Genomic DNA, 26,664 nt, shown 5'->3' with positions numbered 1-26,664 from the left:
TAGCAAGCTATAAATCAGAGAGGTATAGAAATTCAGCAGTTAAATTGTATTTCCCCCCTACAGTACTGCTGCTACTCAATCTATTTTCTTCATGTATTAGAAGAATTAATAGGCATTGATGGTCAAAATAAGAATTTCACTATTGCAGCAAATGACAGAAGAGTGAGCGAAAAAGTTCCTAATGTGTGACAATCTTAATGATTCTTTAAAATGTAAAGGATTGTGTACGTGTGTGGAAAGGAGTAGAAAATAAAAGTAGGAGGTTAAGACAGGTATTTAAAGGGAATGCCGAGATAGCTGCATTAGAATGTTTGGTTTTTAAAAAACTGAAGTCTTCCCAGTGTACCAAAAAATTAAAAAAAAAAAAAAAAAGAGCAGACATTAGTGCAAGTTTAACCTGATAATTTGTGAGAAAAAAGCTAGCTTTGATGAGAAAAAGTTCAGTCTTTTCCTTGTAAATACAAAGAAATGCAACGGGAATTTTAAAGGTAGTAGGCCAGAAAATGTAACAGTAACTCTTACAATCCTTTTCAATTTTTTTTTTTTTTTTGAGACAGAGTCTCACTCTGTCGCCCAGGCTGGAGTGCAGTGGCATGATCTCGGCTCACTGCAAGCTCCGCCTCCCGGGTTCACGCCATTCTCCCGCCTCAGCCTCCCGATTAGCTGAGACTACAGGCGCTCGCCACCATGCCTGGCTAGTTTTTTGTATTTTTTTAGTAGAGACGGGGTTTCACCGTGGTAGTCAGGATGGTCTCGATCTCCTGACCTCGTGATCCGCCCGCCTCGGCCTCCCAAAGTGCTGGGATTACAGGCGTGAGCCACCCCGCCCGGCCACAATCCTTTTCAATTAAACAGACCAATCAAGTTGAAGACAAGTGTTAAAATACTATTCAGCCTGAATATTTATCAGCCTATATATCCTGTTGTTCAACTGGCTTTCGGTTAAAAAAAAAAGTCAACAAGCTTTATAAGAGTTACCACCACATTTAGAGTGATGAAAATAAATTAGTTCCCCCCAAAGATATTGTTTAACCTCTAAAGCATAAAAAGCTATGTAATATACAAATTAACCAGTGTTTTTACAAAAGTAATACAGTTTTGGACTGATGATATTACACTGTATTTGTGGTAAAGTACTAGGCACAAGAATATATATATCAATTAGGCATTTTCAGTCTAATTAGTCTTTAAGGTTTTCATTTAATTCTTGGCAATATATAATAACTGGTATGTATTTTGGTACTTAAGTCATGACTTGTGGAGAACGAGAAGCAATGTATTATAGCAACGGGGCTCATATCTAACAAACAATAAGAGTGTTGAACAAATCTCTTCTATGAACTTCGTGATTTCTTTTGCTGTTGGTCACTTGCAGTAGATCCTTGATTTGATTCTTCCGTATTCATGCTTTCTCCATGTGCAGTCTCTGACATTTCTTCAACTTCGTCATCATCGTGTAGGTCTTTTGAAATTGTCTAGCTAGTTTGATATTGAGTCCTTCATTGTAGTGAAGCGTCCTTTTCATCTCAAATTGTCGCTTTTTTCTCATTCTTCAGGTGAGAGGTCACTATCCTGCTCTCCACTGCCTTCTTGTTCCTGAACCCGATACTGCAAGCCTTCAGCAGCAGCTAATTTCTTAGCCAGGATATCTGGTGCCATGGCTTCAGTGGTTTCTGTATCACTGCATGCATCTTCATCCTCACCCATCATACTATGGTAAGGAGTGCTTGGTTCATCTATTTTCATTAAACCATAGTCTTTGTCCGCTAGACGATATGTCGCCAGGATGTTCATTTCATACCACTTCTGGGATTTTTTTGCTCGGCTCCTCGTGGACACTTCCACGGGGCTGTTCGGCCGACGCCACCATAGAGGACGTCGTAGAGGTCTTGTCCTTCAGGATCCCCTTGAGGGGCCGTTGCGAGGCCGTCGAGGCCGCCATTGCAGGGTGCTCCGCCTGTGGGCTCAGAGTCGCTGCTTGGCGTGGGATCCGCGAAGAGAAGGGTCGGCACTAGCAGAGACCAGCAGGCAGACGCGGAGCCGGCTCAAGGCTAAAACGGCCGCACCTGCTGCCTCGGAAACAGGTACCAGAGCGGTTGTCAAGACACAACGACCCCGACGCCAGACCCAACGCGGAACGGGGGGAGGCTCCTCGCACACCCTCAGCCGCCGGCACTTGACCCCATGGCTCGCGGGGAAACGCGGGCCTAGAGCTCCAGGGCAGGAGCGACGCCGACGCCTAAAACGTTCTTGAAAAAGAAGAATAAAGTGATTGAAAATCAGTCTGCCCTATTTCAAGTCCTGTTTTATAGCTACAGTAATCAAGACTGTGTGGTACTAGCAGAGGAATGGACACACAAATCAGTGGAACAAAATAGAGAACGCAGAAAAAGACCCACACAATCTGCCCAAATGATTTTTGAAAGAGGTGCAAAAGGAAGTCAATGGAAGAAAAACAGCTTTTTTAACAAATGGTGAATTGAACAATGGTGAAATGGAACAATTGGGCATCCATAGGCAAGACAATAAAATAAAAATGAACCTTGACCTAAGTCTCACGCCTTATGCAAAAGTTAATTCAAACTGGATTGGATTGCTTGAGTCCAGGAGTTCAAGACCAGCCTGGGTAAGATAGCAAGACCCTGTCTACACACAAAAATGAAAACTTATGTTGGTGTGGTGGCTCCTGCCTGTAGTCCCAGCTACTTGGGATGCTGAGGCAGGAGGATTGCTTGAGCCCAGGAGTTCGAGGGTGTCATAAGCTGTGATAGCACCACTGTACTCTAGCCTGGGTGACTGAGCAAGACTCTGTCTCAAAAAAAAAAAAAAGTCAGAGAAATGCAATACCCTAACCTTTACCAGATACAATTAATTAATTAAAATAAATAAACAAAATGGATTATGGAGTAAATGTAAAGCATAAAACTACTAAAAGTTTAGAAAAATAGGAGAAAATATTTGAGATATAGGTCTAGGCAAAGAATTCTTAGGCTTGACATCAAAAGCATGATCTATGAAAGGAAAAACTGATAAATTGGATTTCATCAAAATGTAAAACTGTTGCTTTGTGAAGATCTAGTAAGTGAATGAAAAACTCAGCTACACAGTAGGAGAAAATATTTGCAAACTATACATTGAACAAAGGACTAGTATCCAGAATATATAAAGAACTCTCAAAACTCAACAACAAAGAAAACACATTAAAAATCCAATTAGAAAATAGGCAAAAGACTTAAGGTGATATTTCACTAAGGAGGATATAAAAATGGCAAATTAGCACATGAAAAGTTGTTCAACATTATTAGCCATTAGAGAAATGCAAATTAAAACCACAATGAGATAATCACTCCACACCTATCAGGATGGCTAAAATAAAAATAGTGACAATGGGCTGGGTGCGGTGGCTCACGCCTGTAATCCTAGCACTTTGGGAGGCCGAGGTGGTCAGATCACCTGAGGTCAGGAGTCTGAGACCAGCCTGGCCAACATGAAGAAACCTTGTCTCTACTAAAAATACAAAAGTAGCCAGGTGTGGTGGCACATGCCTGTAATCCCAGCTACTCGGGAGACTGAGACAGGAGAATCACTTGAACCTGGGAGGCAGAGGTTTCAGTGAGCAGAGATTGCACCATTGTACTCTAGCCTGGGCAACAAGAGCAAAACTCTTTCTCAAAAAAAAAAAAAAAAAAAAAAAGCAGCAATGCTAAATGCTGGCAAGGAAGAGGAGATACTGGATCACTCATAATTTCTGATGGGAATATAAAATGGTACAGCCACTCTGGAAGATGATTTGGCAGTTTCTTAAAAACAAAACAAAACCAACAACAACAACAACAAAAATCCAACAACTAAGCATACTACTACCATCCTGCCCAGCAACTGTACTCCTGGGTATTTAGCCCCAAGAAATGAAAACTTGCACACACAAATACACACGCACAGACAATGCCTTCACACAAAACCTTGTACGCAAATGTTTGTCTAACTGCCTACTCATTGTAGCCAAAGATAACCCAGATATCCTTTAACAGGTAAATGGTTAAACCAACTATTGTACACTTATACCGTGAAATAATACTCAGCAATAAAAAAGAATGACTGATACACACAACAACCTGGATGAATCTCCAGAGAGTTATACTGAGTGAAAAATGCCAGTCCCAAAAGGTTATATACTGCAGTGAGCTGTGATCATGTCACGTCACTCCAGCCTGAGCAACAGAGCAAGACCCCATCTCTAAAAATAGATAAACAAACAAAAAAGATGATTACAGAGTAAATGTAAAGTGTAAAGCTATTAAAATTTTAGAAAAATAGGAGAAAATATTTGAGAGGTAGGGCCAGGCAAAGAATTCGTAGGCTTGACATCAAAAGCACAATCCAGGCTGGGCGTGGTGGCTCACGCCTATAATCCCAGCACTTTGGGAGGCCGAGGCAGGCAGATCACTTGAGGTCAGGAGTTCGAGACCAGCCTGGCCAACATGGTGAAACCCGTCTCTACTAAAAATACAAAAATTAGCTGAGCAAGACGGCACATGCTTGTAATCCCAGCTACTCGGGAGGCTGACTCACAAACATCACTTGAACCTAGGAGGCGGAGCTTGCAGTGAGCTGAGATGGTGCCACTGCACTCCAGCCTGGGTGACAGAGTGAGACCCTGTCTCAAAAAAATAAGTAAATAAATAAAATAAACTTTATTGAAAAGAAAAAAAGCACAATCCATTTGTATAACATTTTGTACTAAGAAGCTTGAAATGACAAAAGTACAGAAATAGAAAAAGTTCATAGTTGCCAGTGGTTAAGGAAGTGATGGGGGTGGGAAGGAGGTGAACTGACCATAAAAGGGCAAGATAAGGGATACTTGGAGTGACAAAAATACTGTCTTGACTGTAATATTGACATTGATACAAATGTCAATATCCTGATTGCAATACCGTACTGAAGTGTTACGTTACCATAGGGGAAACTGGATTAAAAGGTAAAAGGTTCTGTCTGTATTATTTCTTACAACTGCATGTCACTCTCTAATTACCTCAAAATAAAAAGTTAAATTTAAAAAACATGTACGAGGATGTGCATAGTTTTTCAAAATATATTTAAGAAGTTCATGAGTGGAAAGTTTGAGTGAATAAAAATTATATCTGGAATTCTGGTTTGCAAATTAGCCTGGGAAATGTACCTGACTCAGTGTGACTCAGTTCTATACCACTGTTCTCAGCTCTGCTGTTGCTCACTGCTAACGTCGAAGCCAGGTATCTCTTGAGTTGCAGGGCAACCAAGATCCCATGATCCAATGTTTCTCTCACTCACCTTGGCCTTTGAGAGAGAACAGGAAAGAAGATGGAGAAGAAGGATTTTCCCTTTGCCCCATTTTCCTCTTTTTGGGCTGAACTGTGTCCCCCTATAAATTCATAATGTTGAATAAACCCAGTACCTCAGAATGTGAAATTTTTTTGGAGTTAGAGTCTTTAAAAAGATAATTAAGTGAAAATGAGGTTATGAAAGTAGGTCCTAATATAGCTAGTATCCATATAAAAAGAGATTAGGACATACATACACAGGGGGCAGTCCATAGGAAGATGCAGGGAAAAGACAACCGTCTGCCAGCCAAGGACAGAGACCTCGGAAGAAACCAACCCTGCTGACACCTTGATCTCACATTTCTAGCCTCCAGAGCCAGGAGGCAATAAGTTTATGTTGTTTAAGCCATTCAGTCTGTGGTACTTCTTATGGTAGCCCTAGCAAACTAATACATCCTCCTATATTTGGACATAGGCCTGTCCTTCTTGATTAAAGGAATGTAAAAATAAGACTGTTGTCAAAGTTTTAACAAGACTTTATGAAGGCTTGGGCAAAATTGAAAAAAAAAAGACAATAGAAAATTCTTCCATTCTGATCACAGATACTATAGATGTAAGAGATCACAGGCTCCAGTCATCTAAGGATTCTCCAACTAGAAATAGACCCGGTATGGCTGATGCTACTAATACCTGCCATGTTTCTTGGGCCTTACCACTGTAGTGCACACTGGCTGGACATCTGCATCATTCCTGAAGGCTTCCTCAAAGCCAAGAAGGGCCACTCTGCCCAACTCACAGCAGACTAGAAGGGCTGAAGAGTTCACGTGTCAGGCAGCAGCCTTCAACCAATGGGAATTGATGTACAATTGCCCAACTCCCTCCTTCCGTGGCTGGGTTAACTCTGAGGCATGTGCTTCCCAGAATTTCCCCAGGGGATTGGAAGTTCCAGTCATTCACCCTTCGTTGGCTGTTTTCCCTTCCGAATCTTTTACTCAGCTGCTACTGAAGTTTCATGCACCTCCAAAATAAATTACTTTCATTCATGTCCTTGTGTCAGGGACTGCTTCTGGAAGAAACCAAACGAATGCACCCCAGGTTAGCTTCTAATTTGCTTCACAGCAGTAAAGGTCAACTTTTCTTTGCATTACCCAAGAGAAAACTTAGCCATGACCTCATCATGGCGCTTGGATCCCCAGAACCCTGTCTCTCATGAAACTTTGATTCCTTCCTTTCCTTGTCAAGATCTTTCCTTACCCAGCGTAGATGACAGTCCATTCTATTGAGTACTAAGCAAAGAGAGTTTAGAAACTGTCAGAAATATTTTTATTTCGTTCAAATTTGTAACATTCCGTAGACCAGAAACAGCACACTCTTTGATCCCATCCTTGTATGCCCAAAATATCTGAGTTGGAGGAGGCACTGACCTTCTGTCACACAGTTTAACTGGATTACAGAGTGCAAGACCCCAAAACCAGTTCCTGACACTCTTTCTCTCTTCAGCCTGTGGATTCTTATCACTTCCACAGAAGAAAATTGGCTCTAAGATTATCCGGAGTTCTTCCCAAATCTATTATTTATGGAACAATTGCTGACTTCAGACATCCAGTAATCTAAGGTTTTTCATCTCCAAAGACCTTTCTTTCATTTGGCCTCTACTGGGTTTTTTATTTATTTATTTATTTATTTATTTATTTATTTATTTATTTATTTATTGAGACAGTGTCTCACTCTGTCACCCAGGCTGGAGTACAGTGACCTGAACATGGCTCGCTGTATCCCCAACCTCCTGTGCCCAAGCGATCCTCCTGCTTCAGCCTCCTGAGTAGCTGAAACCAGAAGTGGGCGCCACCATGCCCAGCTAATTTTTTTTCTTTTCTTTTTTTTTTTTTTTTTGTAGAGACTGAGTCTCATCATGTTGTCCAGGCTGGTCTTGAACTCCTGGGCTCAAGCAATCTTCCTGCCTTAGTCTCCTAAATGGTTAAAGGCATGTGACCATCACACCTGGCCTGCCATGGTTTTCAAATGTAAAATTTTAAATGAAAAATCTTAATCTTTTGGTCATTGCTGTTTTGCTGTGGTCTGTCTCCCATGGCATGAGGGGAAATGCGTTATCTGCCTCTGTTGTAGAAAGATGCCTGAGGAAAACAATCTTCAGTTGATGTCTCAGGATTTTTCCTGCCATATACCTGGAATGTGTAAAAGCACAGGAAATATCCTAGCATAACACAAACTACACACAGTTACCTTTGGGACCTAGAATGGAATGGGGAGGAGGGAGAAACAAAGGAGACCTTTTACTCCATACCCTTCTGTATGGTTTGAACTTTTTTTTTTTTTTTAGACGGAGTCTTGCTCTGTCGCTCAGGCTGGAGTGCATTGGCATGATCTTGGCTCACTGCAAGCTCCGCCTCCTGGGTTCACGCCATTCTCCTGCCTCAGCCTCCCGAGTAGCTGGGACTACAGGCGCCCACCACCACGCACAGCTAATTTTTTGTATTTTTAGTAGAGACGGGGGCTACCGTGTTAACCAGGATGGTCTCGATCTCCTGACCTTGTGATCCACCCGCCTTGGCCTCCCAAAGTGCTGGGATTACAGGCGTGAGCCACCGCACCCGGCCGGTTTGAACCTTTTATAGCAAGAGTGAATCCAGATATTTACTATGTAATTTTCTCATTTAGTCTAATCATTTAGATTAGACTAAATAAGTAAACTTAGTCTAATCATTTAGACTAAATGATTAGAAGAAACAGGACTTAAAAAGAAATGAATGAATTTCCACTAGGGGGTGGTAGAGAATCACAAGCCATATCATAGTCTGAAACTGAAAGGCAAAAGGAAATAGTCAAGTTCAGAATCACATGCTGCAGCCCATTTGTAGTTATAAATCTTTATTAACTAGCTCAGTGTGAGATCTAATTTCTTCAAAAATGCCAAATAATACATAATATGCTCTTCTGAGCTACGCTTTTCATATTATGTTCTCATACAGCCTTTTACAGCCCTTTACAGCTTTTCTGTAAACTGGCCTGAGATGTACCACTAAATGAAATTGAATGATAGGAGTCCATTGTGGTTGGAATAGATACAGTGATTGATTTAGGTAGATTAGAAGGTGGATGGATGGATAGATAGATAGACAGACAGGCAGACAGATATGCGCACACACATTCCTCTCCTTGAGTCCCCCTAGGTGAGCTGAGGCATGAGTACTCTGAAGGAAAAGCAACCACGAGTGAGCTGCAGCATCCTTACTTAACCTCCAAACTTAACCTTTGTTGTAATATATATAGAAAAATGAATTCTGAACTGAATTCCCTCCTTAACCTCCAACATGCAGGCACTATGCCTCTGCCCAGTTTCTTTACCCATGCCTTTTATTATATCCCATCCCCAATTGAACCCTATCTCGACCTGGTCAATAGGTGTGAGACCCAGATATTCTTATCCGGGAGATGCTATTTCTTTTTTTCCAGAAGGCAGAGGTGGTTTTTAGTAACCACCTGTATCATTTTGCAGGGGCTTCTTAAAATGGGTGGCCAGACTCACCTCACTGTGCCTAGGTGCCAATATGGCCTCTCAGCTTTATTCCCCTTGCAATCCAAAATCTGCCAGAACTGGACAGCAGTTTGATCCTTGAATTAGACCCTGGTTCATGATGCTTGCGTCTCACCCTCCCACCAGCTGTGCTTTATTTTTCTTTGATTCTAACTATTACAGAAAAGACAAGTCGGACGCCTTCATCGCTGGGCAAAGTTCCAAGTAAACTGCATTGGGAATCCTTGGCATTTTAAAAATGGCTCACTGCTCCCCTTGTGACTAATGGGCAACACAGGCCTGTTTATGAGTTCAAGTCTCTGTCCCTGGATCACGTAATTTTAATTGTTCTGTTACTTCATTTCAATCCTGGTCCCCACAGCATTTTTCTCACTGTTCATTTTCAAATTTGGTGTCCAACCTATTCCTGTGTGCTTTCCTTAATCCCTAGACCAAGCACTCTCTGGCTTGCTCATTTTCCCACTTGGGCACCCTGGATCCCAGCCGGAGGTGGCCCTTACCACTTGGCTCCTCCCTCAGTGCCCTTGGACCTCTTTGGCTCGTAACTGCTTCTGCTGAAGGTCATCCTTTTGGCTCCATGATCTTCATGGCTGAGGTTGCTTTATTACTTCTGGAGGGAAATCTTGCTGCTTTATGTAAACATTTTTTTCTTACGGCATATTTATGTGGAACTGTGCCATTTCTTTTCCTACTTATTCTGAATGAATTGAGCATTCCTGGACCAGATATTAGTGGAAGACTCCTGTTGGATGGGGGTGGGATGATGGGGTGGTGAGAGAAGACATGGGCAATAGTAACTCCCAGGTTTTACAACCGAAGGACCAATCCTTTATTACTAACACAGTGAACTTTATCTTAAAATACGCTGCAACCATGTTTTTTCCAACTTTGGGAATTTAATCTATTTCAGCAAGGATCCTACCACAGTGTTAGGGCTCCCTGCATTCCACAGGGATCCTTTGTTATCTGCCACCTTGGAACCTCCGAAACAATGTGTGCTCCCCCAATACGTGGGCCTTATTCTGCCTCCCCCAGCATCTGGGCCTCACTGTAGCTCAGGCGAACTGCCAACAGCTCCAACCTAGGCTGGCTTCTACTCTGAGAGAGAGAATATTTTCGGGCCCTTTCCGAGATCCCCGCACCACTAGTTCCCTCCACGCTTCATCTGTTGCCACAGCAACATTTTGGCTTCTTGTGCCCAGTTCCGCTCTCCGTTGCTTTAAGCACAAATGACATGCAATTTGGGATGTAACCATACTTTCTGTTTCCTAGTTTCACTGAAAATGAAGTTCTTTTGTGTTTTTTTCATTCTCTTTGCTGTACCATATAATGAATTCTGAACTGAATTCCCTCCATATTCCTAGCAAAAACATAACTCCCTTGAATTGCAATTTTGATTTCCTTTTCAACCCAAAAATTAGTGAGATGTTTTTAAGTTTCCAAGTGGAGTCTTTCTTGTTAGTATTGTTTTGGTGAGGTTTTGTTTTATTTTAGTTTTGTTTTTCTATGTATGTGTTTTATACCGGTGAGAGAATATAGCCCGTGTAGTTTCTAATTTCTATTTAATTTTACTTTGTGGTTTAATGCATTATGTTTGGGAAAATATGTATTCACTATTTGTTGAGTACACAATTTTATAAATATTTGATAACTTAAGATCATTATTTGCTTTAGCAAAATACCTTACATTCATATTATTTTAAAATTGGATATGACCGTTTAGTTTAAAAGTATGCTAAAAGCTCTTAAACGTGTCGATTTATCCTTCCTAACAAAGCACATTTTTTTCCCTAAATTTCAAAGACTTGTTTAGGATATGAAGGCTTATAACTTATGGGCAGTTGGTGAATTGCACATTTTAGCATAATAAAGTATCCTTTGACACTGAAAAATTTCTTCATCATTTATTCTACTTTGTTCAATATTAGTATTTGCAATGGTTTGAATGTGTCCCCAAAAAGCATATGTTGGAAATGTAATATTCAATGCAACAGTGTTGGTAGGTGAGGCTTAATGATGAGAGGTATTTAGGTCACGAGGACTCCATCCTCATAAATGAATTAATGCCAATTACAAAAAGGCTAAAAGCCTGTGAATTCAACCTGTTGCACTTGGGCGCTCTCTCTTTCTCTTTCTCTCTCTCAGCTCTCTTTTTATCCCTTTTGCCTTCCACCATAGTATGAGGCAGCCAGAAGATTTTTGCAAGATGCAGGCCTCTCAACCTTGGATTTCCTAGCCTCTAGGACTGTAATAAGTCAATCTCTGTTCTTTATAAATCATCCAGTCTTGGATATGCTATTATAGCAGCACAAAATGGAGTAAGACAGTATTTCTATCCATAATTAATTTTTGTTAGCATTTGCCTGAGTTTATCATTGCCTATTGGTTTAATCACTCGGTGTGATTTTGTTTTAGGTGCTTTTTGTTTGTTTTTGTTTTTGTTTTGAGACAGGGTCTCACTCTGCCGCTCAGGCTGGAGTGCAGTGGCACAACTATGGCTCACTGCAACCTCAACCTTCCAGGCTCAAGCGATCCTTGCACCTCAGTTTCCTGAGTAGCTGGGACTACAGATACGTACAACCATGCCCGGCTAATTTTTTTATTTTTGTAGAGATAGGGTCTCGCTGTTACCCAGGCTGATCTCAAACTCCCGGCCTCAAGTGATCCTCCCTCCTTGGCCTCCCAAAGTGCTGGGATTACAGGTATAAGCCATTGCCACCAGCACTTTTTGAATAGCAAATACACACACACACACACACACACACCCCATCTTTACTGAGAAGCAGAAAAATTTAGACTTAAAATTTGATAGATACACACACACACCATCTTTACTGAGAAGCAGAAGAATTTAGATTTAGTGCAATGATAGAAATGGGCATTACAAATGCATATGTATCTAGATTACTTCTGCCATCATATTTTTGTATTTATCATGTTTTTTCATTTTTTAGTCTTCTGTCTCAATAAATGTCATCAAATTGCCTTTGTTACTTCTGTCCCTATGCAAATGATTTCTTATACATCTTTTTCCTTATTTCTTATGATCGTTTTTGAAATATTTTTCTACAAATAAGTAATGCATGTGATGCATATCTACAAGAATTTTAAACATCCGTTTTTTCCCACCAGTCACATGAAGGAATGGAACATTACCCTTAACATTAAAGTTTCCTGTATTTGTCTTCGCTTAGAATCTCCCTTCCTCTCTGCAAAATGCAACTATTATTCCAAATTTGGAGTTGATCATTATCTTGCTTTTCATCATAGTAAATATTGTCTTTGTCTCTGACAACAAATTAACATCATAATTAATATCACAATGTATTTTTCTGTTACTTGTTTTCTTCATTCAACAATATGATTTTAAGAATTATGCAAGTTTATTATTGTATCTGTATTCCACTGATCTTGATGTTGCATAGAATTCCACATTATGATTCTACCAAAATTTGTGTATCAGTTTACCTGCAAATGGACACTGGGTTGTTTACAGCTTTTTGCAATTACAAAGAATGCTCTCGTGACTTTTCCTGCACATTGCTCTTGGTGCCTTATTCAATAATTTCCCTAAGGTGCATATATATTTAAAGAGCTGCTATGCTTTAGGATATTCTCAGCTTCAACTCTACAAAATGCCAATTTTTTTCCAAGTAGATTATTTCAGTTTGAAGTCCACCATCAGAGTATGAATTCCCCTCGCCCTACATCCTCATCGATTTTTGATAATGTTAGACTTTTCAATGTTTGTCTATTTAGTGATTTTAAAATGTTATTTCAAGGACTGTTCTAATTCACAATTCTCTGATAACTATTGTGAGCTTAACTTTTGTGTATTTATTGGTCTTTTATATATCCCTTTTTGTGAACTGCCGTTTCACATCTTTTGATCATTTTCCTGTGGGGCTATTTTTAGATGTTCTGGATATTGATCCTATGTAAATTATGTGTGATATAAAGAAGTTTACTTTGTGGCTTTTTTCCTTTGGAGTGTATTTTGATTAAAGTTTCTAATTTTAATGTGGTCAAATTTATTCATCTTTTCTTAACATTTTTGTTTTTAAAATGTGTATGTGTGTCTTTTTAATAAATATTTTTCTACCTTGAAGTCATACAAATATTTCTTTCACATTTTCATTTAAAAGTTTTACAGTTTTGCCTTCAATACGTCGGTCCTTAGGTCCTTAGTTCATCTGGAATTTATTATGATGTATATATATCCACTAATCCAGTGTCATAAATTCAAACTTATTGAATTATACATCCTTTACCCACTGGTCTTTTATGACCATTCTTCACATACAAGGGGTCCTGACGCTCTTTCCATTCTATTCGGTTGGCCCAGTTGTCTACTCCCTCTCTCACCAATAATATCATATGGTCTTAAATCCAGTGTTGTATATAATATCTTCTCATGTAGTCAGGAAATTCCCCAACTTCCTCTTTATTTTCAATGGTATTTTGGTTCTTCTTGAACTTGTGTTCCTTTGTTTAATTTTAATATCATTGTGTCCAATTCTATAAAACATTTTGTTGAAATTTTTCTAGAAATAGCATGAAACTATAGATGACATTGGGGAAAACTGGCATTTTAATGATATTGATGCTTCCTAACCATGAATATATCTCTCCATCTGTGCAGTACTTCCTCAACTTCTTTTAATGATTTTAATTTTCCCCACTAAGATCTTGCATGCCTTTCCTTTTTGAGAATTTATTCCTGATTACAGTGGACCCTTCAACAATGTGAGGGTTAGCAGTGTTGACAACCTGTGCAGTCAAAAATCTGCACATAATTTTTGACTCCTCCAAAACTTTACTAATAGCCTACTGTTGATCAGAAGTCTTACCAATAACAGTTATTTAACCTATATTTTATATTTCTATGTGTTATATACTGTACTCTTACAGTAAAGTAAGTTAGAGAAAAGAAAATGTTGGCCAGATGCGGTGGCCCATGGCTGTAATTCCAGCACTCTGGGAGGCTGAGGCAGGAGAACTGCTTGAGACAAGGAGTTCGAGACCCACCTCAGCAACATAGCGAGACCCCATCTCTACAAAAAATTAAAAATTTAGCCAGGTAGGGTGGCATGCACCTGTAGTCCCAGCTACTTGGGAGGCTGAGATGAAGAATCACTTGAGCCCAGGAGGTTGAAGCTACAGTGAGCCATGATCACACTGCACTCCAGCCTGGGCAACAGAGCAAGACCTTGTCTCAGAAAAGCAAAGAAAATGTTATTTAAAAAACCATAAAGAAGAGAAAATATATTTGCTATTCATTAAGTGGAAGTGGAGCATCATAAAGGTCTTCATCCTCATGTCTTCATGGTGAATATGCTAAGGAGGAGGAAGGGGAGGAGGGGTTGGTCTCGCTGTCTCAAGGGTGGCAGAGGCAGAAGAAAATCACATATTAAGTAGACCTGCACAGTTCAAGCCCATGTTGTTCAAAGGTCAACTGTATATTTTATTAACCAGTTAATCACATTTCTACTTCTTTCTTTTTATAGAAAATGCAATAGATTTGTTTATATATTTAGCCAATCACTGTGCCAAACTCTTATGTTTTAGATTATTTTTCTCTGTAGACAATTGTATCATCTATGAATAATGAAAGTTTGCTTTATTTCATTCCTATCCTTCCAACTTTTTTTTTTAGTCTGTTGTTAAAAGCCCCCCATCCCATGCCTAAGTAATAAGTAATCTCAATATTATATTCCATCTCATATAATAAAATTTGACTTCCTAAAAGGGCTTGCTTCTTTTTAATTCAATGTCAATGCTGGAATTTCAGTTCTTAGCCTTGAAACCCTGGTGAAAAAATTCTCAGCAAGGTAAGAAGGAAAAAAATGTTCTCCCCTGCTCCTGAAGCTGGGGAGAACAATAAATGAAAACTGTTGTCATAAATGGTTATTTCTAACAATTTTTCAAACCCCTAGACTTCAAATATTTTGGACAGGACCTGACAAAATGACCCTTAATCTGTAAAACATCTGTACTTTTGACCACTCATCTTTCTTAATAATTTAGTTCTCTGGTGATAATGTTTGAGCTTAAAATCTCTATCTTCAGAAGATAACGTGATTTGTGAATTTTCTGTCAAATCAGAAAAGAATCACTGGCATTGCCCTCTTCCCACACATGCATAGGATAAAATAGCTCTACTGGACTTTTTATTAATGAAAGAGCCCGAGAGACAGCTGAATGGCTGAACCAAGCAGAGAGTGGAGACCTGGGGAGGGTAATTCCTTGCTGGGCCTTAAAAGGAGTCCACAAGATGGAAAAAAAACGAAAAAGCCAAATAAGATGAACCTCTATTTAGGCCCCAATGAGAGCCTGCTTGACTCTGATCTTTCGTTAGCTGGCTCAAAATTTTGTTCTTAAAGAATTATTTTTACACAAAATCAAGAACTGTTAGAAAATAAGAAAAATTATGGAGTTTTGTTGATTTCCACCTCTCTACATATATATATATATATATATGAAATATATATCTCCTCCCGATACACATGCACACACGCAAAAACATATTTAACTGAAACAAAGGTTTCATGAAACTATAGTTAGTCTCATTACCTGTGATGCAGGCAAGTATTTTCAATTCTATTTTATTCTATTTCATTCTACTTGGGAAAAAAAAAGTCTTTTGGTCTCAACATAAATGGGTTCTGACCTGCAGTTTCAAGCCAATACGTTACAGTAAGAGTAAATGTAGGGTTTCTCCCAGTTTTATCTGGCAGTCCCAAAGTCAGGATGAGAGTAACCGATGGAGCATCATCTGTACGCTCCACGTCTGAGGAGGAGGTCTGGGAAAAGATCCAACGTGTAGGACGGGCGCGGAGGCTCCGGCCTGTAATCCCAGCACTTCAGGAGGCTGGAGGCGGGAGGATAACTTGAGGTCAACAGTTCGAGACAAGCCTGGCAAACATGGTGAAACCCCGTCTCTACTAAAAATATAGAAATTATCCAGGCGTGGGTGGTGCTCACCTGTAGATCCAGCTCCTCGGGAGGCTGAGGCACGAAAATCGCTTGAACGCGGAAGGCGGAGGTTGCAGTGAGACGAGATCACACCACTGCACTCCAGCCTGGGCGACAGAGCGAGACCCTGTCTCAAAAAAAAATAATAATAATAATCCAATGTATCCCTAGTCTGGCTTTCAGGGTCTTAGATGAGGTTCGGAAGTGGACTTAGGGGACTTAGGAGCCTTAGGAGCGCATCCAGTGCTGTGGATTCCCACATCCACGGGACCTGCGGTTTAGGGTTATTCCATTCAGGGATAGATGACGTCCCTCATTTCTACCTACCAGTGGGCTGGTCAAGATTCTCATTTATCAAGTCAGTTGGAGTGGGCTTAAGTAAGTTCTCAGCCAAGGCTGTGGGGTCTGGAGGACCTTTCACACGTCTGCCGCAGAGGTGCACGGATGGGAGTGGGGAACTGAGGCAAGAAGCAGATGGGGTGGCACCGAGAGAAGAGAAACTACCCTAGAGGAAAAGCTCGAGCTGTTACCCCTCCCAACTTCTTCCGCCTCCCCCCTTCCCCCTTTCCCCTCTTGTCCCTCTCCAGCTTTTCTGGTACAACCCTCTTCTGCGCCTAACACTGGCACCTCCTTTTCTTCCGGCTGATGAATAATTGTCCGCATAGCAGCCTCCCTGGGGCACTGAGGGGCGGGAAGGTTAGAAGGAGCCAGGGCTAGAGTCCTGGAAGGTGGCAGTCAGGTCGCAGGGCCACAGCAGTCACTCTGGGACTCTCTCTTCCGGGTGTTTCTCCAGCGCCAAGCGGGAGAAGACGGAGCCTGGGAGCTGCGACTGGAGGAGAGGGAAGTGCAGTATCGGGACCACGGCCCTGGGACCAGGAACAACGCAGACTCTCCAGAGCCAATTTCTACTTCAGCCAGCGCAACGGCGCGACAACCTGGCGCCGAGCATCTCAGGCCGCCGCGGGGACCCTCCTACCCTAGAAGAGGCGGAGAATAACCCCGTAGGGAGTTAAGCGGGCTCGGCCTACGGCGTTCCTCCCGCCTCCACGGCGCCCAGCCCTGATTGACGTTCAGCCAGGCCAATCATAGCCTCAGCGTCTGAGGCGCGCGGACCCGGAGCGCCCAGGGCACGTCCGCGGGTCCCACGGATGCAATCTCAGGCGCCGCCGCCCGGGCGGCAGTACGCCTGAGGGGGTCCTCCGTGTGCGCGCCTCCCGCCGCCGGCACTGAAAGGTCTGCACCTGAGCCTGGATACTTGAACAGAGGCAGACACTGCGGCTCAAAACTCCAAGGGTAGGTGCCTATTGTGCAGAGTCCGGGAACGCCTGCCTGGAAGAAGAGTTCCGGCGGCTCCCCGAACACTTGGAGAAAGCGCTTGGATGCAGTTGCAGGGTGAGATTTGGGATGGTGATTGTGTTTTCCAGCAGGCGCTCAGGCGGGGTGGTGAAGGAGGGATACAGACCTCTAAAGATTCCTCTCTCGTTGGGTGAGGTGGGGGACAGCAGTGAGAGTAGTTCTCATCCCTGAGCCTCCTCCGGGCCGGCCCGTGGAGGAGAGAAAAGGGGAGGGAGAAGGGTCTGCCCAGGCCTTCAGACACTTTACTTTGTGGGAGATGTATGTACTCTGAGTGTCCCTGCTCTGGAGGGATTGTTAAAGAATCCAGGTTCTTGAGGAGTGTCTCAGGAGAACACTCCAGGTGATATCCTTAGTCTTCCTATTTTCACCGTGTTTTTTTTTGGATATAACTTGTTCCCTTTAACCCGAGGTGGCCTTGGTGTCTGGCAGCTGTTTTCTCTGCCAGGCACCACCCTCTGGGCCTCACGTCTTCATCCCTCAAGTCCGCCGCCTCTGAGCTGCTACTTAGATCTGGTCTGTTTTTACCTCTGCTGGACCAGAAGTTTGCATTAACGCCCCCACCCCATCCTGCAAGACCAGCGCTTCCAACCAAGGGCTCTCTCCTCTGAACCTAGAACCTGCTTGGAAATCTGAGTATTTCTTCTATGCCCAGGTGGAGATTGATGTTTGGGTTTCACATCTCCCAACTCTGTTGGGTACTATGTCGTTTCTCAGCTTGGTTATATATGCCTCCATTGAGTGGACCTTATCTCCAGAATTTCTCTTAACCCTCCCTGTGTACTCCCCGGCAATCGTCTTTCTTTTTTTTCTCCAAATCCTCCTCCCCGCACCAGAAATGACTTTACCCCTGTGCCACTTCTTCTGGCATGGAGCATTAAGGAGTCCTACCACACCCAGTGCCAGAGGTGAAAGAGAAATGAGGTTTGAAATGTGGGGAACCAGAAGCTAATCTGTGGGAAATTCTTTCACTCCTCAGATGTGTGAAGATGGGTTGGAGACTCTCATAAATAGTAGTCAGTAATTCAGCATATGCAATGATGACCATGTATTCATTTTTTATGGGAATCAACAATTCAGAATGATCAAAAATCCCTGTATGTAGAGGACATGAATCTATAGGAATATCACACATAGTGAGCACAATTGTGAGTGAAATCCCATGTTTCATGCATCCCAACAGTCCCAAAGGGAGCCTTCAAATGTGTACAGGATTCAGACTCCATGTAACCTGCATCTGTCTATGCACTAGCTATGTGAGCTGTTACTTCAGTCTTGATGAGGTTACTCAGGAAGTCTGGGATCTTGATTTTTGCCAGTCACTGATCACCTGGCTACAGGAAAGGAGACGTAAATCCAGAACTTATATTTATGAACACCGGGTCTGTGGGCACTAGACCTCAGAAGTAGGTGGCTATTGGTTGGTCCCTTCTGGAGTGAGGCAGAGATACCTATGCCATATGCAACATAAAAGGTTGCCTGAGCCCCTCAGCCTGAGGTAGAGTAAGGAGGGAGAGGTGAAGAGGGACTTTCTTCTCAGACCAGGGAAATCAGAAGCCATCAGATGCCTTCAGTAGGGAATCCAGCACAAAGAGGATCATAAGTCATCTCCCCGCCTCTCCATAGTCATAATTGCTAGCCTACCCTTCCTTGGTGCTCTGGTTAGTAGAGTGAAGTTGAGATAATATAGATGAAAAAACTGAGCAGAAAGGGAGTGAGGATACGGGGCCTCTTCAGTTTGCCTTATGGGCTTCCCACTCTAAATAGATGAGGTACACAACATTCTGGCAGTGTCACACTAGGGCCAGAGTTGGTAGCTCACAGATGTACGATAGAGGATGGAAGGAGTATGCCTCTCAGGCAGGCAAGTTTAGCCTGGTAGACAGAGGATGTGGCTTAAAAGTCACTGCCTACAAGACCAGGGCATGCAAGTGAGTCCCTGCTGCTGCTTGAATCAGAGGAGGTGAGGCAGAAGGCTGATGAAAACCCACCAACTGATGGTCAGTCTGAGAAGCAGTCAAGATGGAGAACTGCAAAATTAACAGCATGAGTTTTCCAGGAGTCTCAGTGCCCAATGTCAGGTCTACCAGGGATGTCCAGCCCCTCTGGTCAGAGCCCCAGGAGCCTTGTCTGGATGTGGATCCCCTTTGCTTATTCACAGAGACCTGGGAAGCTGAGCCAGGAACCTGGATAGTGACCAGAAAGTCACCCAGACACCTGAGAAATGCCTCCCTTATATCCAAGAGATCCCTGTGTGTAGAACACATGAATCTATTGGAATATCACACACAGTGAGCAGACTCTTCTTACACTTACTAAACTCTCTTCGTAGATTTACTAAATTTTTCACCAGTGACTCAATGGAGGGAAACCAGGTCCCAGACTCAATTTAAAAAAACAAACAAACAACACACACAAAAAATTCTTTAGGTGAGCATGTATGCATGTGTAAATGGTACTATACAATGGTATGATTGGATAGTCAAAGGAATATCTAACCCAAGTGTACATAAGGAGTAAATTTGGAGTCAGAGGAAGTTGGTCATTGTAGGAAAGTAACTGCTGCAAGAAAGATTTCTTAGAATGTAACTGTCTAATGTAAGGCATTTATGCCTCTTTTCCTCCATGTTTCTAGTTTCTGCCTTGGGTTTGGCATTTATTGTTTATCCTGCTTCAAGTATAAGACTAGTGGTTTATTCGAAGGCCCACAACTTCCACTTCTACCCTGGCATCACACAGATCATTTTCTCTTCTCAAGTCATTGTATTTTCACTGGTAGTAAAAGAGGATAATATCTTCATCTTCAAATAAATTAGGGGGAGGGATTCAAATTATGAGGGAAAAGAAAAATTGGTTCTTCTGCTGTGGGGAAGAGTTACTGAAAATTAAAGGACAACCTACTGAGCTGAAGAGAGCTTTGGGGTTTGGTAATTTGGGGTGTGAGGTGGGTCTTCAGGAATGCCATGGGCTTCAGAACTAGTGTGTCTCTCCTTTAGTATGTTCCTCCTCGGTTTGAGAGGACTTCCTGGTAAAGGACTGAAAGAAATGTCCACTCCATCATGTCTCTGCTGACAGCTAGCTTCTCTTCTCCAGTTATAAGTCCATTTTCCTACTGGGGTAACACAAGAAGGAGGAAGAATAGCTCAGGGGTCTTCCCTTCACATCTCTCCTACAAGGATTGTGAAATGTCATATGCCTCCTCCCATAGACTTAGATAGACCTAAAATTGTCAACATGTGTCCAGATAGTTGCAAAAAATATATAATTTCCAACATATTCTCCATATTAACACTTTAAAATAAAACTGTTAATCACTCATATGTTCAATTCAATCTAAATATAATGTTTTGACACCCATTATCATTAATTTAAAAAATATACAAACAACCTCTTTCTTAATGGTTGGAAATTTTACATTGCTCTTTTTTCCCTCTTTGAATTCATATTTTTATTTTACCCCCCATGTAGAATTTTTCTTTTTCTTTTTTTTTTTCTTTTTGAGTTCTCAACCCTGGTTACGTCCTAATGTAATTTTTTTCTTTCTTCTTGGAAATCTTTTATTGAGCCACCTATTATGCTTCTTTGCAACAAAATATGTTCTTACACTGAATTTTTAATTTCTTGTTGTAAGTATTTAAAAAGTTATATGGGCTGGGTGCAGTGGCCCACACCTGTAATCCCAGCACTTTGTGAGGCTGAAGCAGGAGGATTACTTGAGCCCAGGAGTTCAAGACCAGCCTAGGCAACATAGGGAAACATCATCTCTACAAAAAAAAAAAAAAAAAATTGCTGGACATGGTGGCTCCTGCTTGTAGTCTCAGCTACTTGGGAGGCTGAGGTAGGAGGATCACTTGAGCCCAGGAAGTCGAGGCTGCAGTGAGCCATGATCGTGCCACTGCATGCACTCTAGCCTGGATGACAGAGTGAGATGCTGTCTCAAAAAAAAAATTATATGGATTAAGATAGGATTACCAACTGTTAGAGATCAAAATAATGTCAATACAGATTGGATATGCCTTATTTGAAATGCTTGGGACCAAAAGTGTGTTGGATTTCAGATTATCTTGGATTTTAAAATATTTGTATATACATAATGAGGTATCTTGGGACCGGGACCCAAGTCTAAACATGAAGTTCACTTATGTTTCTTATATATATTATGCACATAGCCTGAAGGTAATTTTATACAATATTTAAAATAATTTCGTATGTGAAACGAAGTTGTGTTAAGTACAGTACTTACATGTGGCATCATATTGGTGCTCAAAAAGTCTCAGATTTTGGAGCATTTCAGATTTTCTGATGAGGGATGCTCAATCTGTAATACACATTTTGGTAAATAAAAGTATAAGTTTGTAATGGTAAAATTTAACTGGAAATGCATCTCTTAATGAGATGGATAGGGACTTTATTTTCCCAATTTCATGTTGACAAATGTTACTTATTGTTAATGAATCTGGGCTGTATATTATTTCAATTAAAAAATTTTAACATGAAAGAACTAAGGAATCTTGATCATATAAACGAATGAGAAAATAAAGACTTGTTGAGGCAACTTCACCCAATTTTTAAAATTTCTTCTTAGTCGTATGCAAAACTCACATAATGGGCTATTATTAAATAATATTTTTAATAATCTGTCAGCTGACAACTCAAGTATACGGTTCTTCTTCAATTTTGTTGAAAGCAAAGAATTAGAAACTACTTGACTTGCAAAACTATTTTTATACATACATTAGGTTCTTTCACTTTTAGTTTTTAGAACTATACCAAAGACTTCACAAAGTCTTATAAAATAACTAATAATTATACCTGCTGCTCTTTCACTTAGAGATACCTTGTTCATGAATCTCAAATTAGATAAAACTAGGGTTAAAGAAAAACAACCCCCCAAACACAAAATTGGAGATCAAAAATCAATAGGTTCTTAATAAATATCTCTTCATTTTTGATGTCATCTGGAAGTGCCTTTTAAAACTATGACACAGAGATGGTGCTGTATAGTTTACAGTTCGTGTGTGTGTGTGTTTAATTTCATTATTGTACAAAATGGTTGATTTTATAATCATGCATTTGATAGATGTAGAACAGTGTGTCAACCTCCAAGCGGGAGAAATTAATCCAAAATAAATGAAGCTGGATTTCTAAAGTTTAGAGCATCACATCCAAGATTGCATTTGGGAACATTTTGTTTTGTATCCATACACAAATGAATTTCTGTTTTTAAGAACATAATTTAATCTACTTAGTGGAAATCAGCAAAATGAAGAGAAGGTATTAGATAATTAATGAATATAGGTTTACAGAAATTCTATTACTGACTGCTATTATGTGCATTAATTACAGCAGAATCCACAAAACATTTCCATCAATTAAATCTTACTCTAGGAGGTATATGATAAAAATAAATAAATGAACAGAGAAATAACAGCATACTATAAACTATTACCCAAGTAGAAAAATATATTTACATGATCCAGAAATCTTTGGTAAAAATTAATGAAAATATTTCCCCTATTAGTCAGAAGAAGTTCAAGAAAACATACATTAAAATACCTTCAGTATGTGTTTGTTTTACTCCAAGATGTGATGTTGATCTGTGAGAAATTAATGTTGAGCGTTTTGCCTCCACTGCCTTGAAATAATGCAAAATTGGCAACTGAGCTGTTGGCAGTGGCTCATCCCTATAATCCCAGTGCTTTGGGAGGCCAAGGAGGGAGGATCGCTGGAGGCTGGGTGACAGAATAAGACTCTCTCTCTCTCTCTCTCTCTCTCTATATATATATATATATATATATGTGTGTGTGTGTGTGTATATATGTGCAACTGAAGCACAGATGGGACACAGGTAAGTGGGAGAACTCACCAAGCTCTTTGTTAGTATTGAGTGTTTCGTAGAAAGTTAATATTTCTTAACTTTTTTTTTTTTTACAAATTTATAATATCCTAGCTCTGAGACAAAAATTGGGAACCTCAGCATGAGTTTGTCACCTGAATGAAATAAAAAAAATCACGTTGAAGGCTGGGTGCATGCCTGTAGTCCCAGCTACTCTGGAGGCTGAGTCAGGAGGATCACTTGAGCCCAGAAGTTCAGGAATTCAAGACTGGCTTGAGCAACATAGCAAGACTTCATTTCAAAACAAACATAAAAAAACCACCACCTTCAGTATTTCTTGCCAAAGCAAAGGAGCCATTCGTTCTTTACGATGGTCAGAAAAGGAAGCATCAAGGTCATCAAATGAAAATTTTCAGCATTTCAGCCTGTTTGCTCAGGGAAATATCTGAATCTAGAATATCACAACATAAGCCAAAACTGCCCCATTTCTCATGCCACATGTCACTCTTAACACAAGGTTACTCAACCTCGAGCATGGTTGGCATTTGGGGCTGAATAATTCTTTATTGTAGGGGGCTGTCCTGGGCATTGTAGGATGCTCATGAGCTACCTCAGTCTCTACCACCCACTAGATATCAGTAGCATTGACCCCTGATCTCTCTACCCAAGTTGTGACAACTAAAACCATCCCCGGATAATGGAGGAACCTTAAATGCATATTGCTAAGGAAAAGCCAATCTGAAAGGATTACATATCGTATGAGTCCAACTATATGGTAATCTGGAAAAGGCAAAACCATGGAGACAGTAAAAAGGTAGTGGTTACCAGTGGTCCATGGGAAGGGTTGGATGAATAGGTGGAGCACAAAGGATTTTTAAGGCAGTGAAACTATTCTGAATGATACTGTAATGGTGGATACATGTCATACCTTTGTCAAAACCAATAAAATATAACAACCAATAAAACAGCACAAAGAGTGAACCCTAATGTAAACTATGGACTTAATAATGTATAAATATTGGCTCACCAATTTTAACAAACGTACCACACTAATGCAAGATGTTACTGGTAGTGGAAACTGGAGGGAAGAGGGCTTGAGGAGACATATGGGAACTCTCTGTAATTCCTGTTCAGTTTTTCTGTAACTGTTAAACTGTCCAAAAAAAGTCTGTTTTTATAAATGGAGGCATGGTTTTATATGGACTAAAATACTATGATTGCCTTTTTATTTTACACATGGTGAAATTAGAGCAGGACATATTTTAAACTCAAAATTCACAAAATTAATTTATGAAAATGTTCACCCAGATCAAGAATATTAAAGAAACTTAGATTAATACTGTTACCTTGAATTTATTTTACTGAGTAATCCTCTAAGACTCCTCTACACATTATTAATCTAGAAGGATTTTTAAAGTCTTTTTATGACAATTAATTATTGGTCTACAGTCAAATTGCGTATCTCCATTAAACTAGAGTTATATTTTTCCATTTTCAGATCCAAAAACTTCTTAGGAATAGGAAATGTTTATTTTAGAAAACAAGAACACTTCTTAAGCATTTGCTGTTAACAGTTATTTTCACATGTGCTTGTACTTATTTTGCACTTGTCAGAACATAGTATTTACCTTTGAACCAAGGGGTTTTTTTTTGTTTTTTTTTAATTTTATAATTATTATACTTTAAGTTTTAGGGTACATGTGCACAATGTGCAGGTTTGTTACATATGTATACATGTGCCATGTTGGTGTGCTGCACCCATTAACTCGTCATTTAGCATTAGGTATATCTCCTCATGCTATCCCTCCCCCCTCCCCCCACCCCACAACAGTCCCCGGAGTGTGATGTTCCCCTTCCTGTGTGCATGTGTTCTCATTGTTCAGTTCCCACCTATGAGTGAGAACATGCGGTGTTTGGTTTTTTGTCCTTGCGATAGTTTACTGAGAATGATGATTTCCAGTTTCATCCATGTCCCTACAAAGGACATGAACTCATCATTTTTTATGGCTGCATAGTATTCCATGGTGTATATGTGCCACATTTTCTTAATCCAGTCTATCGTTGTTGGACATTTGGGTTGGTTCCAAGTCTTTGCTATTGTGAATAGTGCCGCAATAAACATACGTGTGCATGTGTCTTTATAGCAGCATGATTTATAGTCCTTTGGGTATATACCCAGTAATGGGATTGCTGGGTCAAATGGTATTTCTAGTTCTAGATCCCTGAGGAACCTCCACACTGACTTCCACAATGGTTGAACTAGTTTACAGTCCCACCAACAGTGTAAAAGTGTTCCTATTTCTCCGCATCCTCTCCAGCACCTGTTGTGAACCAAGGTTTTATAATAAGCAAGCACTTTTTTTAATTTAGAAGTCACATTTTCCAAGTAGAAAAATCATTAAAAATTCAGTCCTCTGAAGGCTAATTTCTTTAAATCATTTAACCTAATTATTTAAGGTATAGATTGGAATTTTTCTCAGCACTCTCTTGAAAACAGGTGACAGTGGAACCCTGTTAGGTTCACAAATCCTAGACTTTGATTATATAGCCCAGGCTCGAATTTTTCTCGAATGTTATGAACATTCAAAGCATTAGGAGTCTTCGTTTCATTTCTTAATTTTTTTTCTTCTGGGTATATTTGAGACTCATCTTGGATTCAAATAAATTAATAATAGTCTCATGAAACCGATAAAAATGGGAGCTCCATTGAACATGAGAGACATTGATTCGTAGTTTCTAACATCCTCCAAATGAGGATCCCATCCCTAATTTAGATGCTTCTTTCAAAGGAGGCTTCTTTCCTTTGTTATCCATGATATAGTCACACCAGTCCTGAAAAAACATGGAATAGACCCCAGATCTTTATATTTCATACTCTAAAGTCATACAAGCCGATCTGCATTTCCTCTAGTGGAAACTGTATAGCTGGTCATCTGTCCGGGGCCCTTTTATCAAGAAACAATGCAGCTTCTACATTTGTGCTGCTTCTACACCAAAACAGCTAGAATCTATAGGATATGGTTCTGGATGCTCTTGTGTACCTCACTCTTCATTTCTCACCTAACCCATGTGCTATGGTTTGAATGTTCCTCCCCTGCAAAACTCATGTCGAAATGTAATTGCCATTGTAACAGTATTAATAGGTGGAATTTTTAAGAGGTGGTTAGGGTGGGATTGGTGATGTTATAAAAGGGTAACTTCAGCCCCTTCTTGCTCTCTCTCTCACCGTTCCACCTTCCTCTGTGCGCTGATGCAACAAAAAAGTCCTTCCCAGATGCCAGCATCTTGATTTTGGACTTCTCAGCCTACAGAACTATAAGCCAATAAATTTCTGTTATTTGTTATTAGTCTGTGATATTCTGTTATAGTAGCACAAAATGGACTATGACACCATGTGTTTGCACAGAAAGAAAAGAATCTCATATGGTAATTGCCCCTTAATCTGCAGAGAATATGTTCTGATATCCTCAGTGGATGCCTGAAACTGCAGATAGTACCAAACCATATATATACTACGGTTTTTTTTCCCCATACATACGCATGTTAAAGTTTAATTTATAAGTTAGGCAGAGTAAGGTATTAACAATAACTAATATTGAAATAGAAACATTATAACGATGTGCTGTAATAAAAGTTATGTGACT

General features: G+C 40.5%; 1 long non-coding RNA gene and 1 pseudogene across 1 annotated transcript; one reads left to right on the top strand and one right to left on the bottom strand.

The window, feature by feature from the left end:
* LOC134735694 (putative protein phosphatase inhibitor 2-like protein 1) overlaps positions 1–20,964 on the bottom strand; it is a 22,195-nt pseudogene extending 1,231 nt beyond the window's left edge.
* Positions 16,879–26,664, top strand: LOC134735697 (uncharacterized). Its single transcript, XR_010119077.1, has 2 exons — positions 16,879–17,223; positions 23,135–26,664. It is a non-coding gene; the product is annotated as an uncharacterized lncRNA (long non-coding RNA).

This window comes from Symphalangus syndactylus, chromosome 23, assembly GCF_028878055.3.
Source record: "Symphalangus syndactylus isolate Jambi chromosome 23, NHGRI_mSymSyn1-v2.1_pri, whole genome shotgun sequence".
Lineage (NCBI taxonomy): Eukaryota > Metazoa > Chordata > Mammalia > Primates > Hylobatidae > Symphalangus > Symphalangus syndactylus.
The sequence above is the reverse complement of the archived record's forward strand: the minus strand, read 5'-3'. Positions and strand labels throughout refer to the sequence as shown.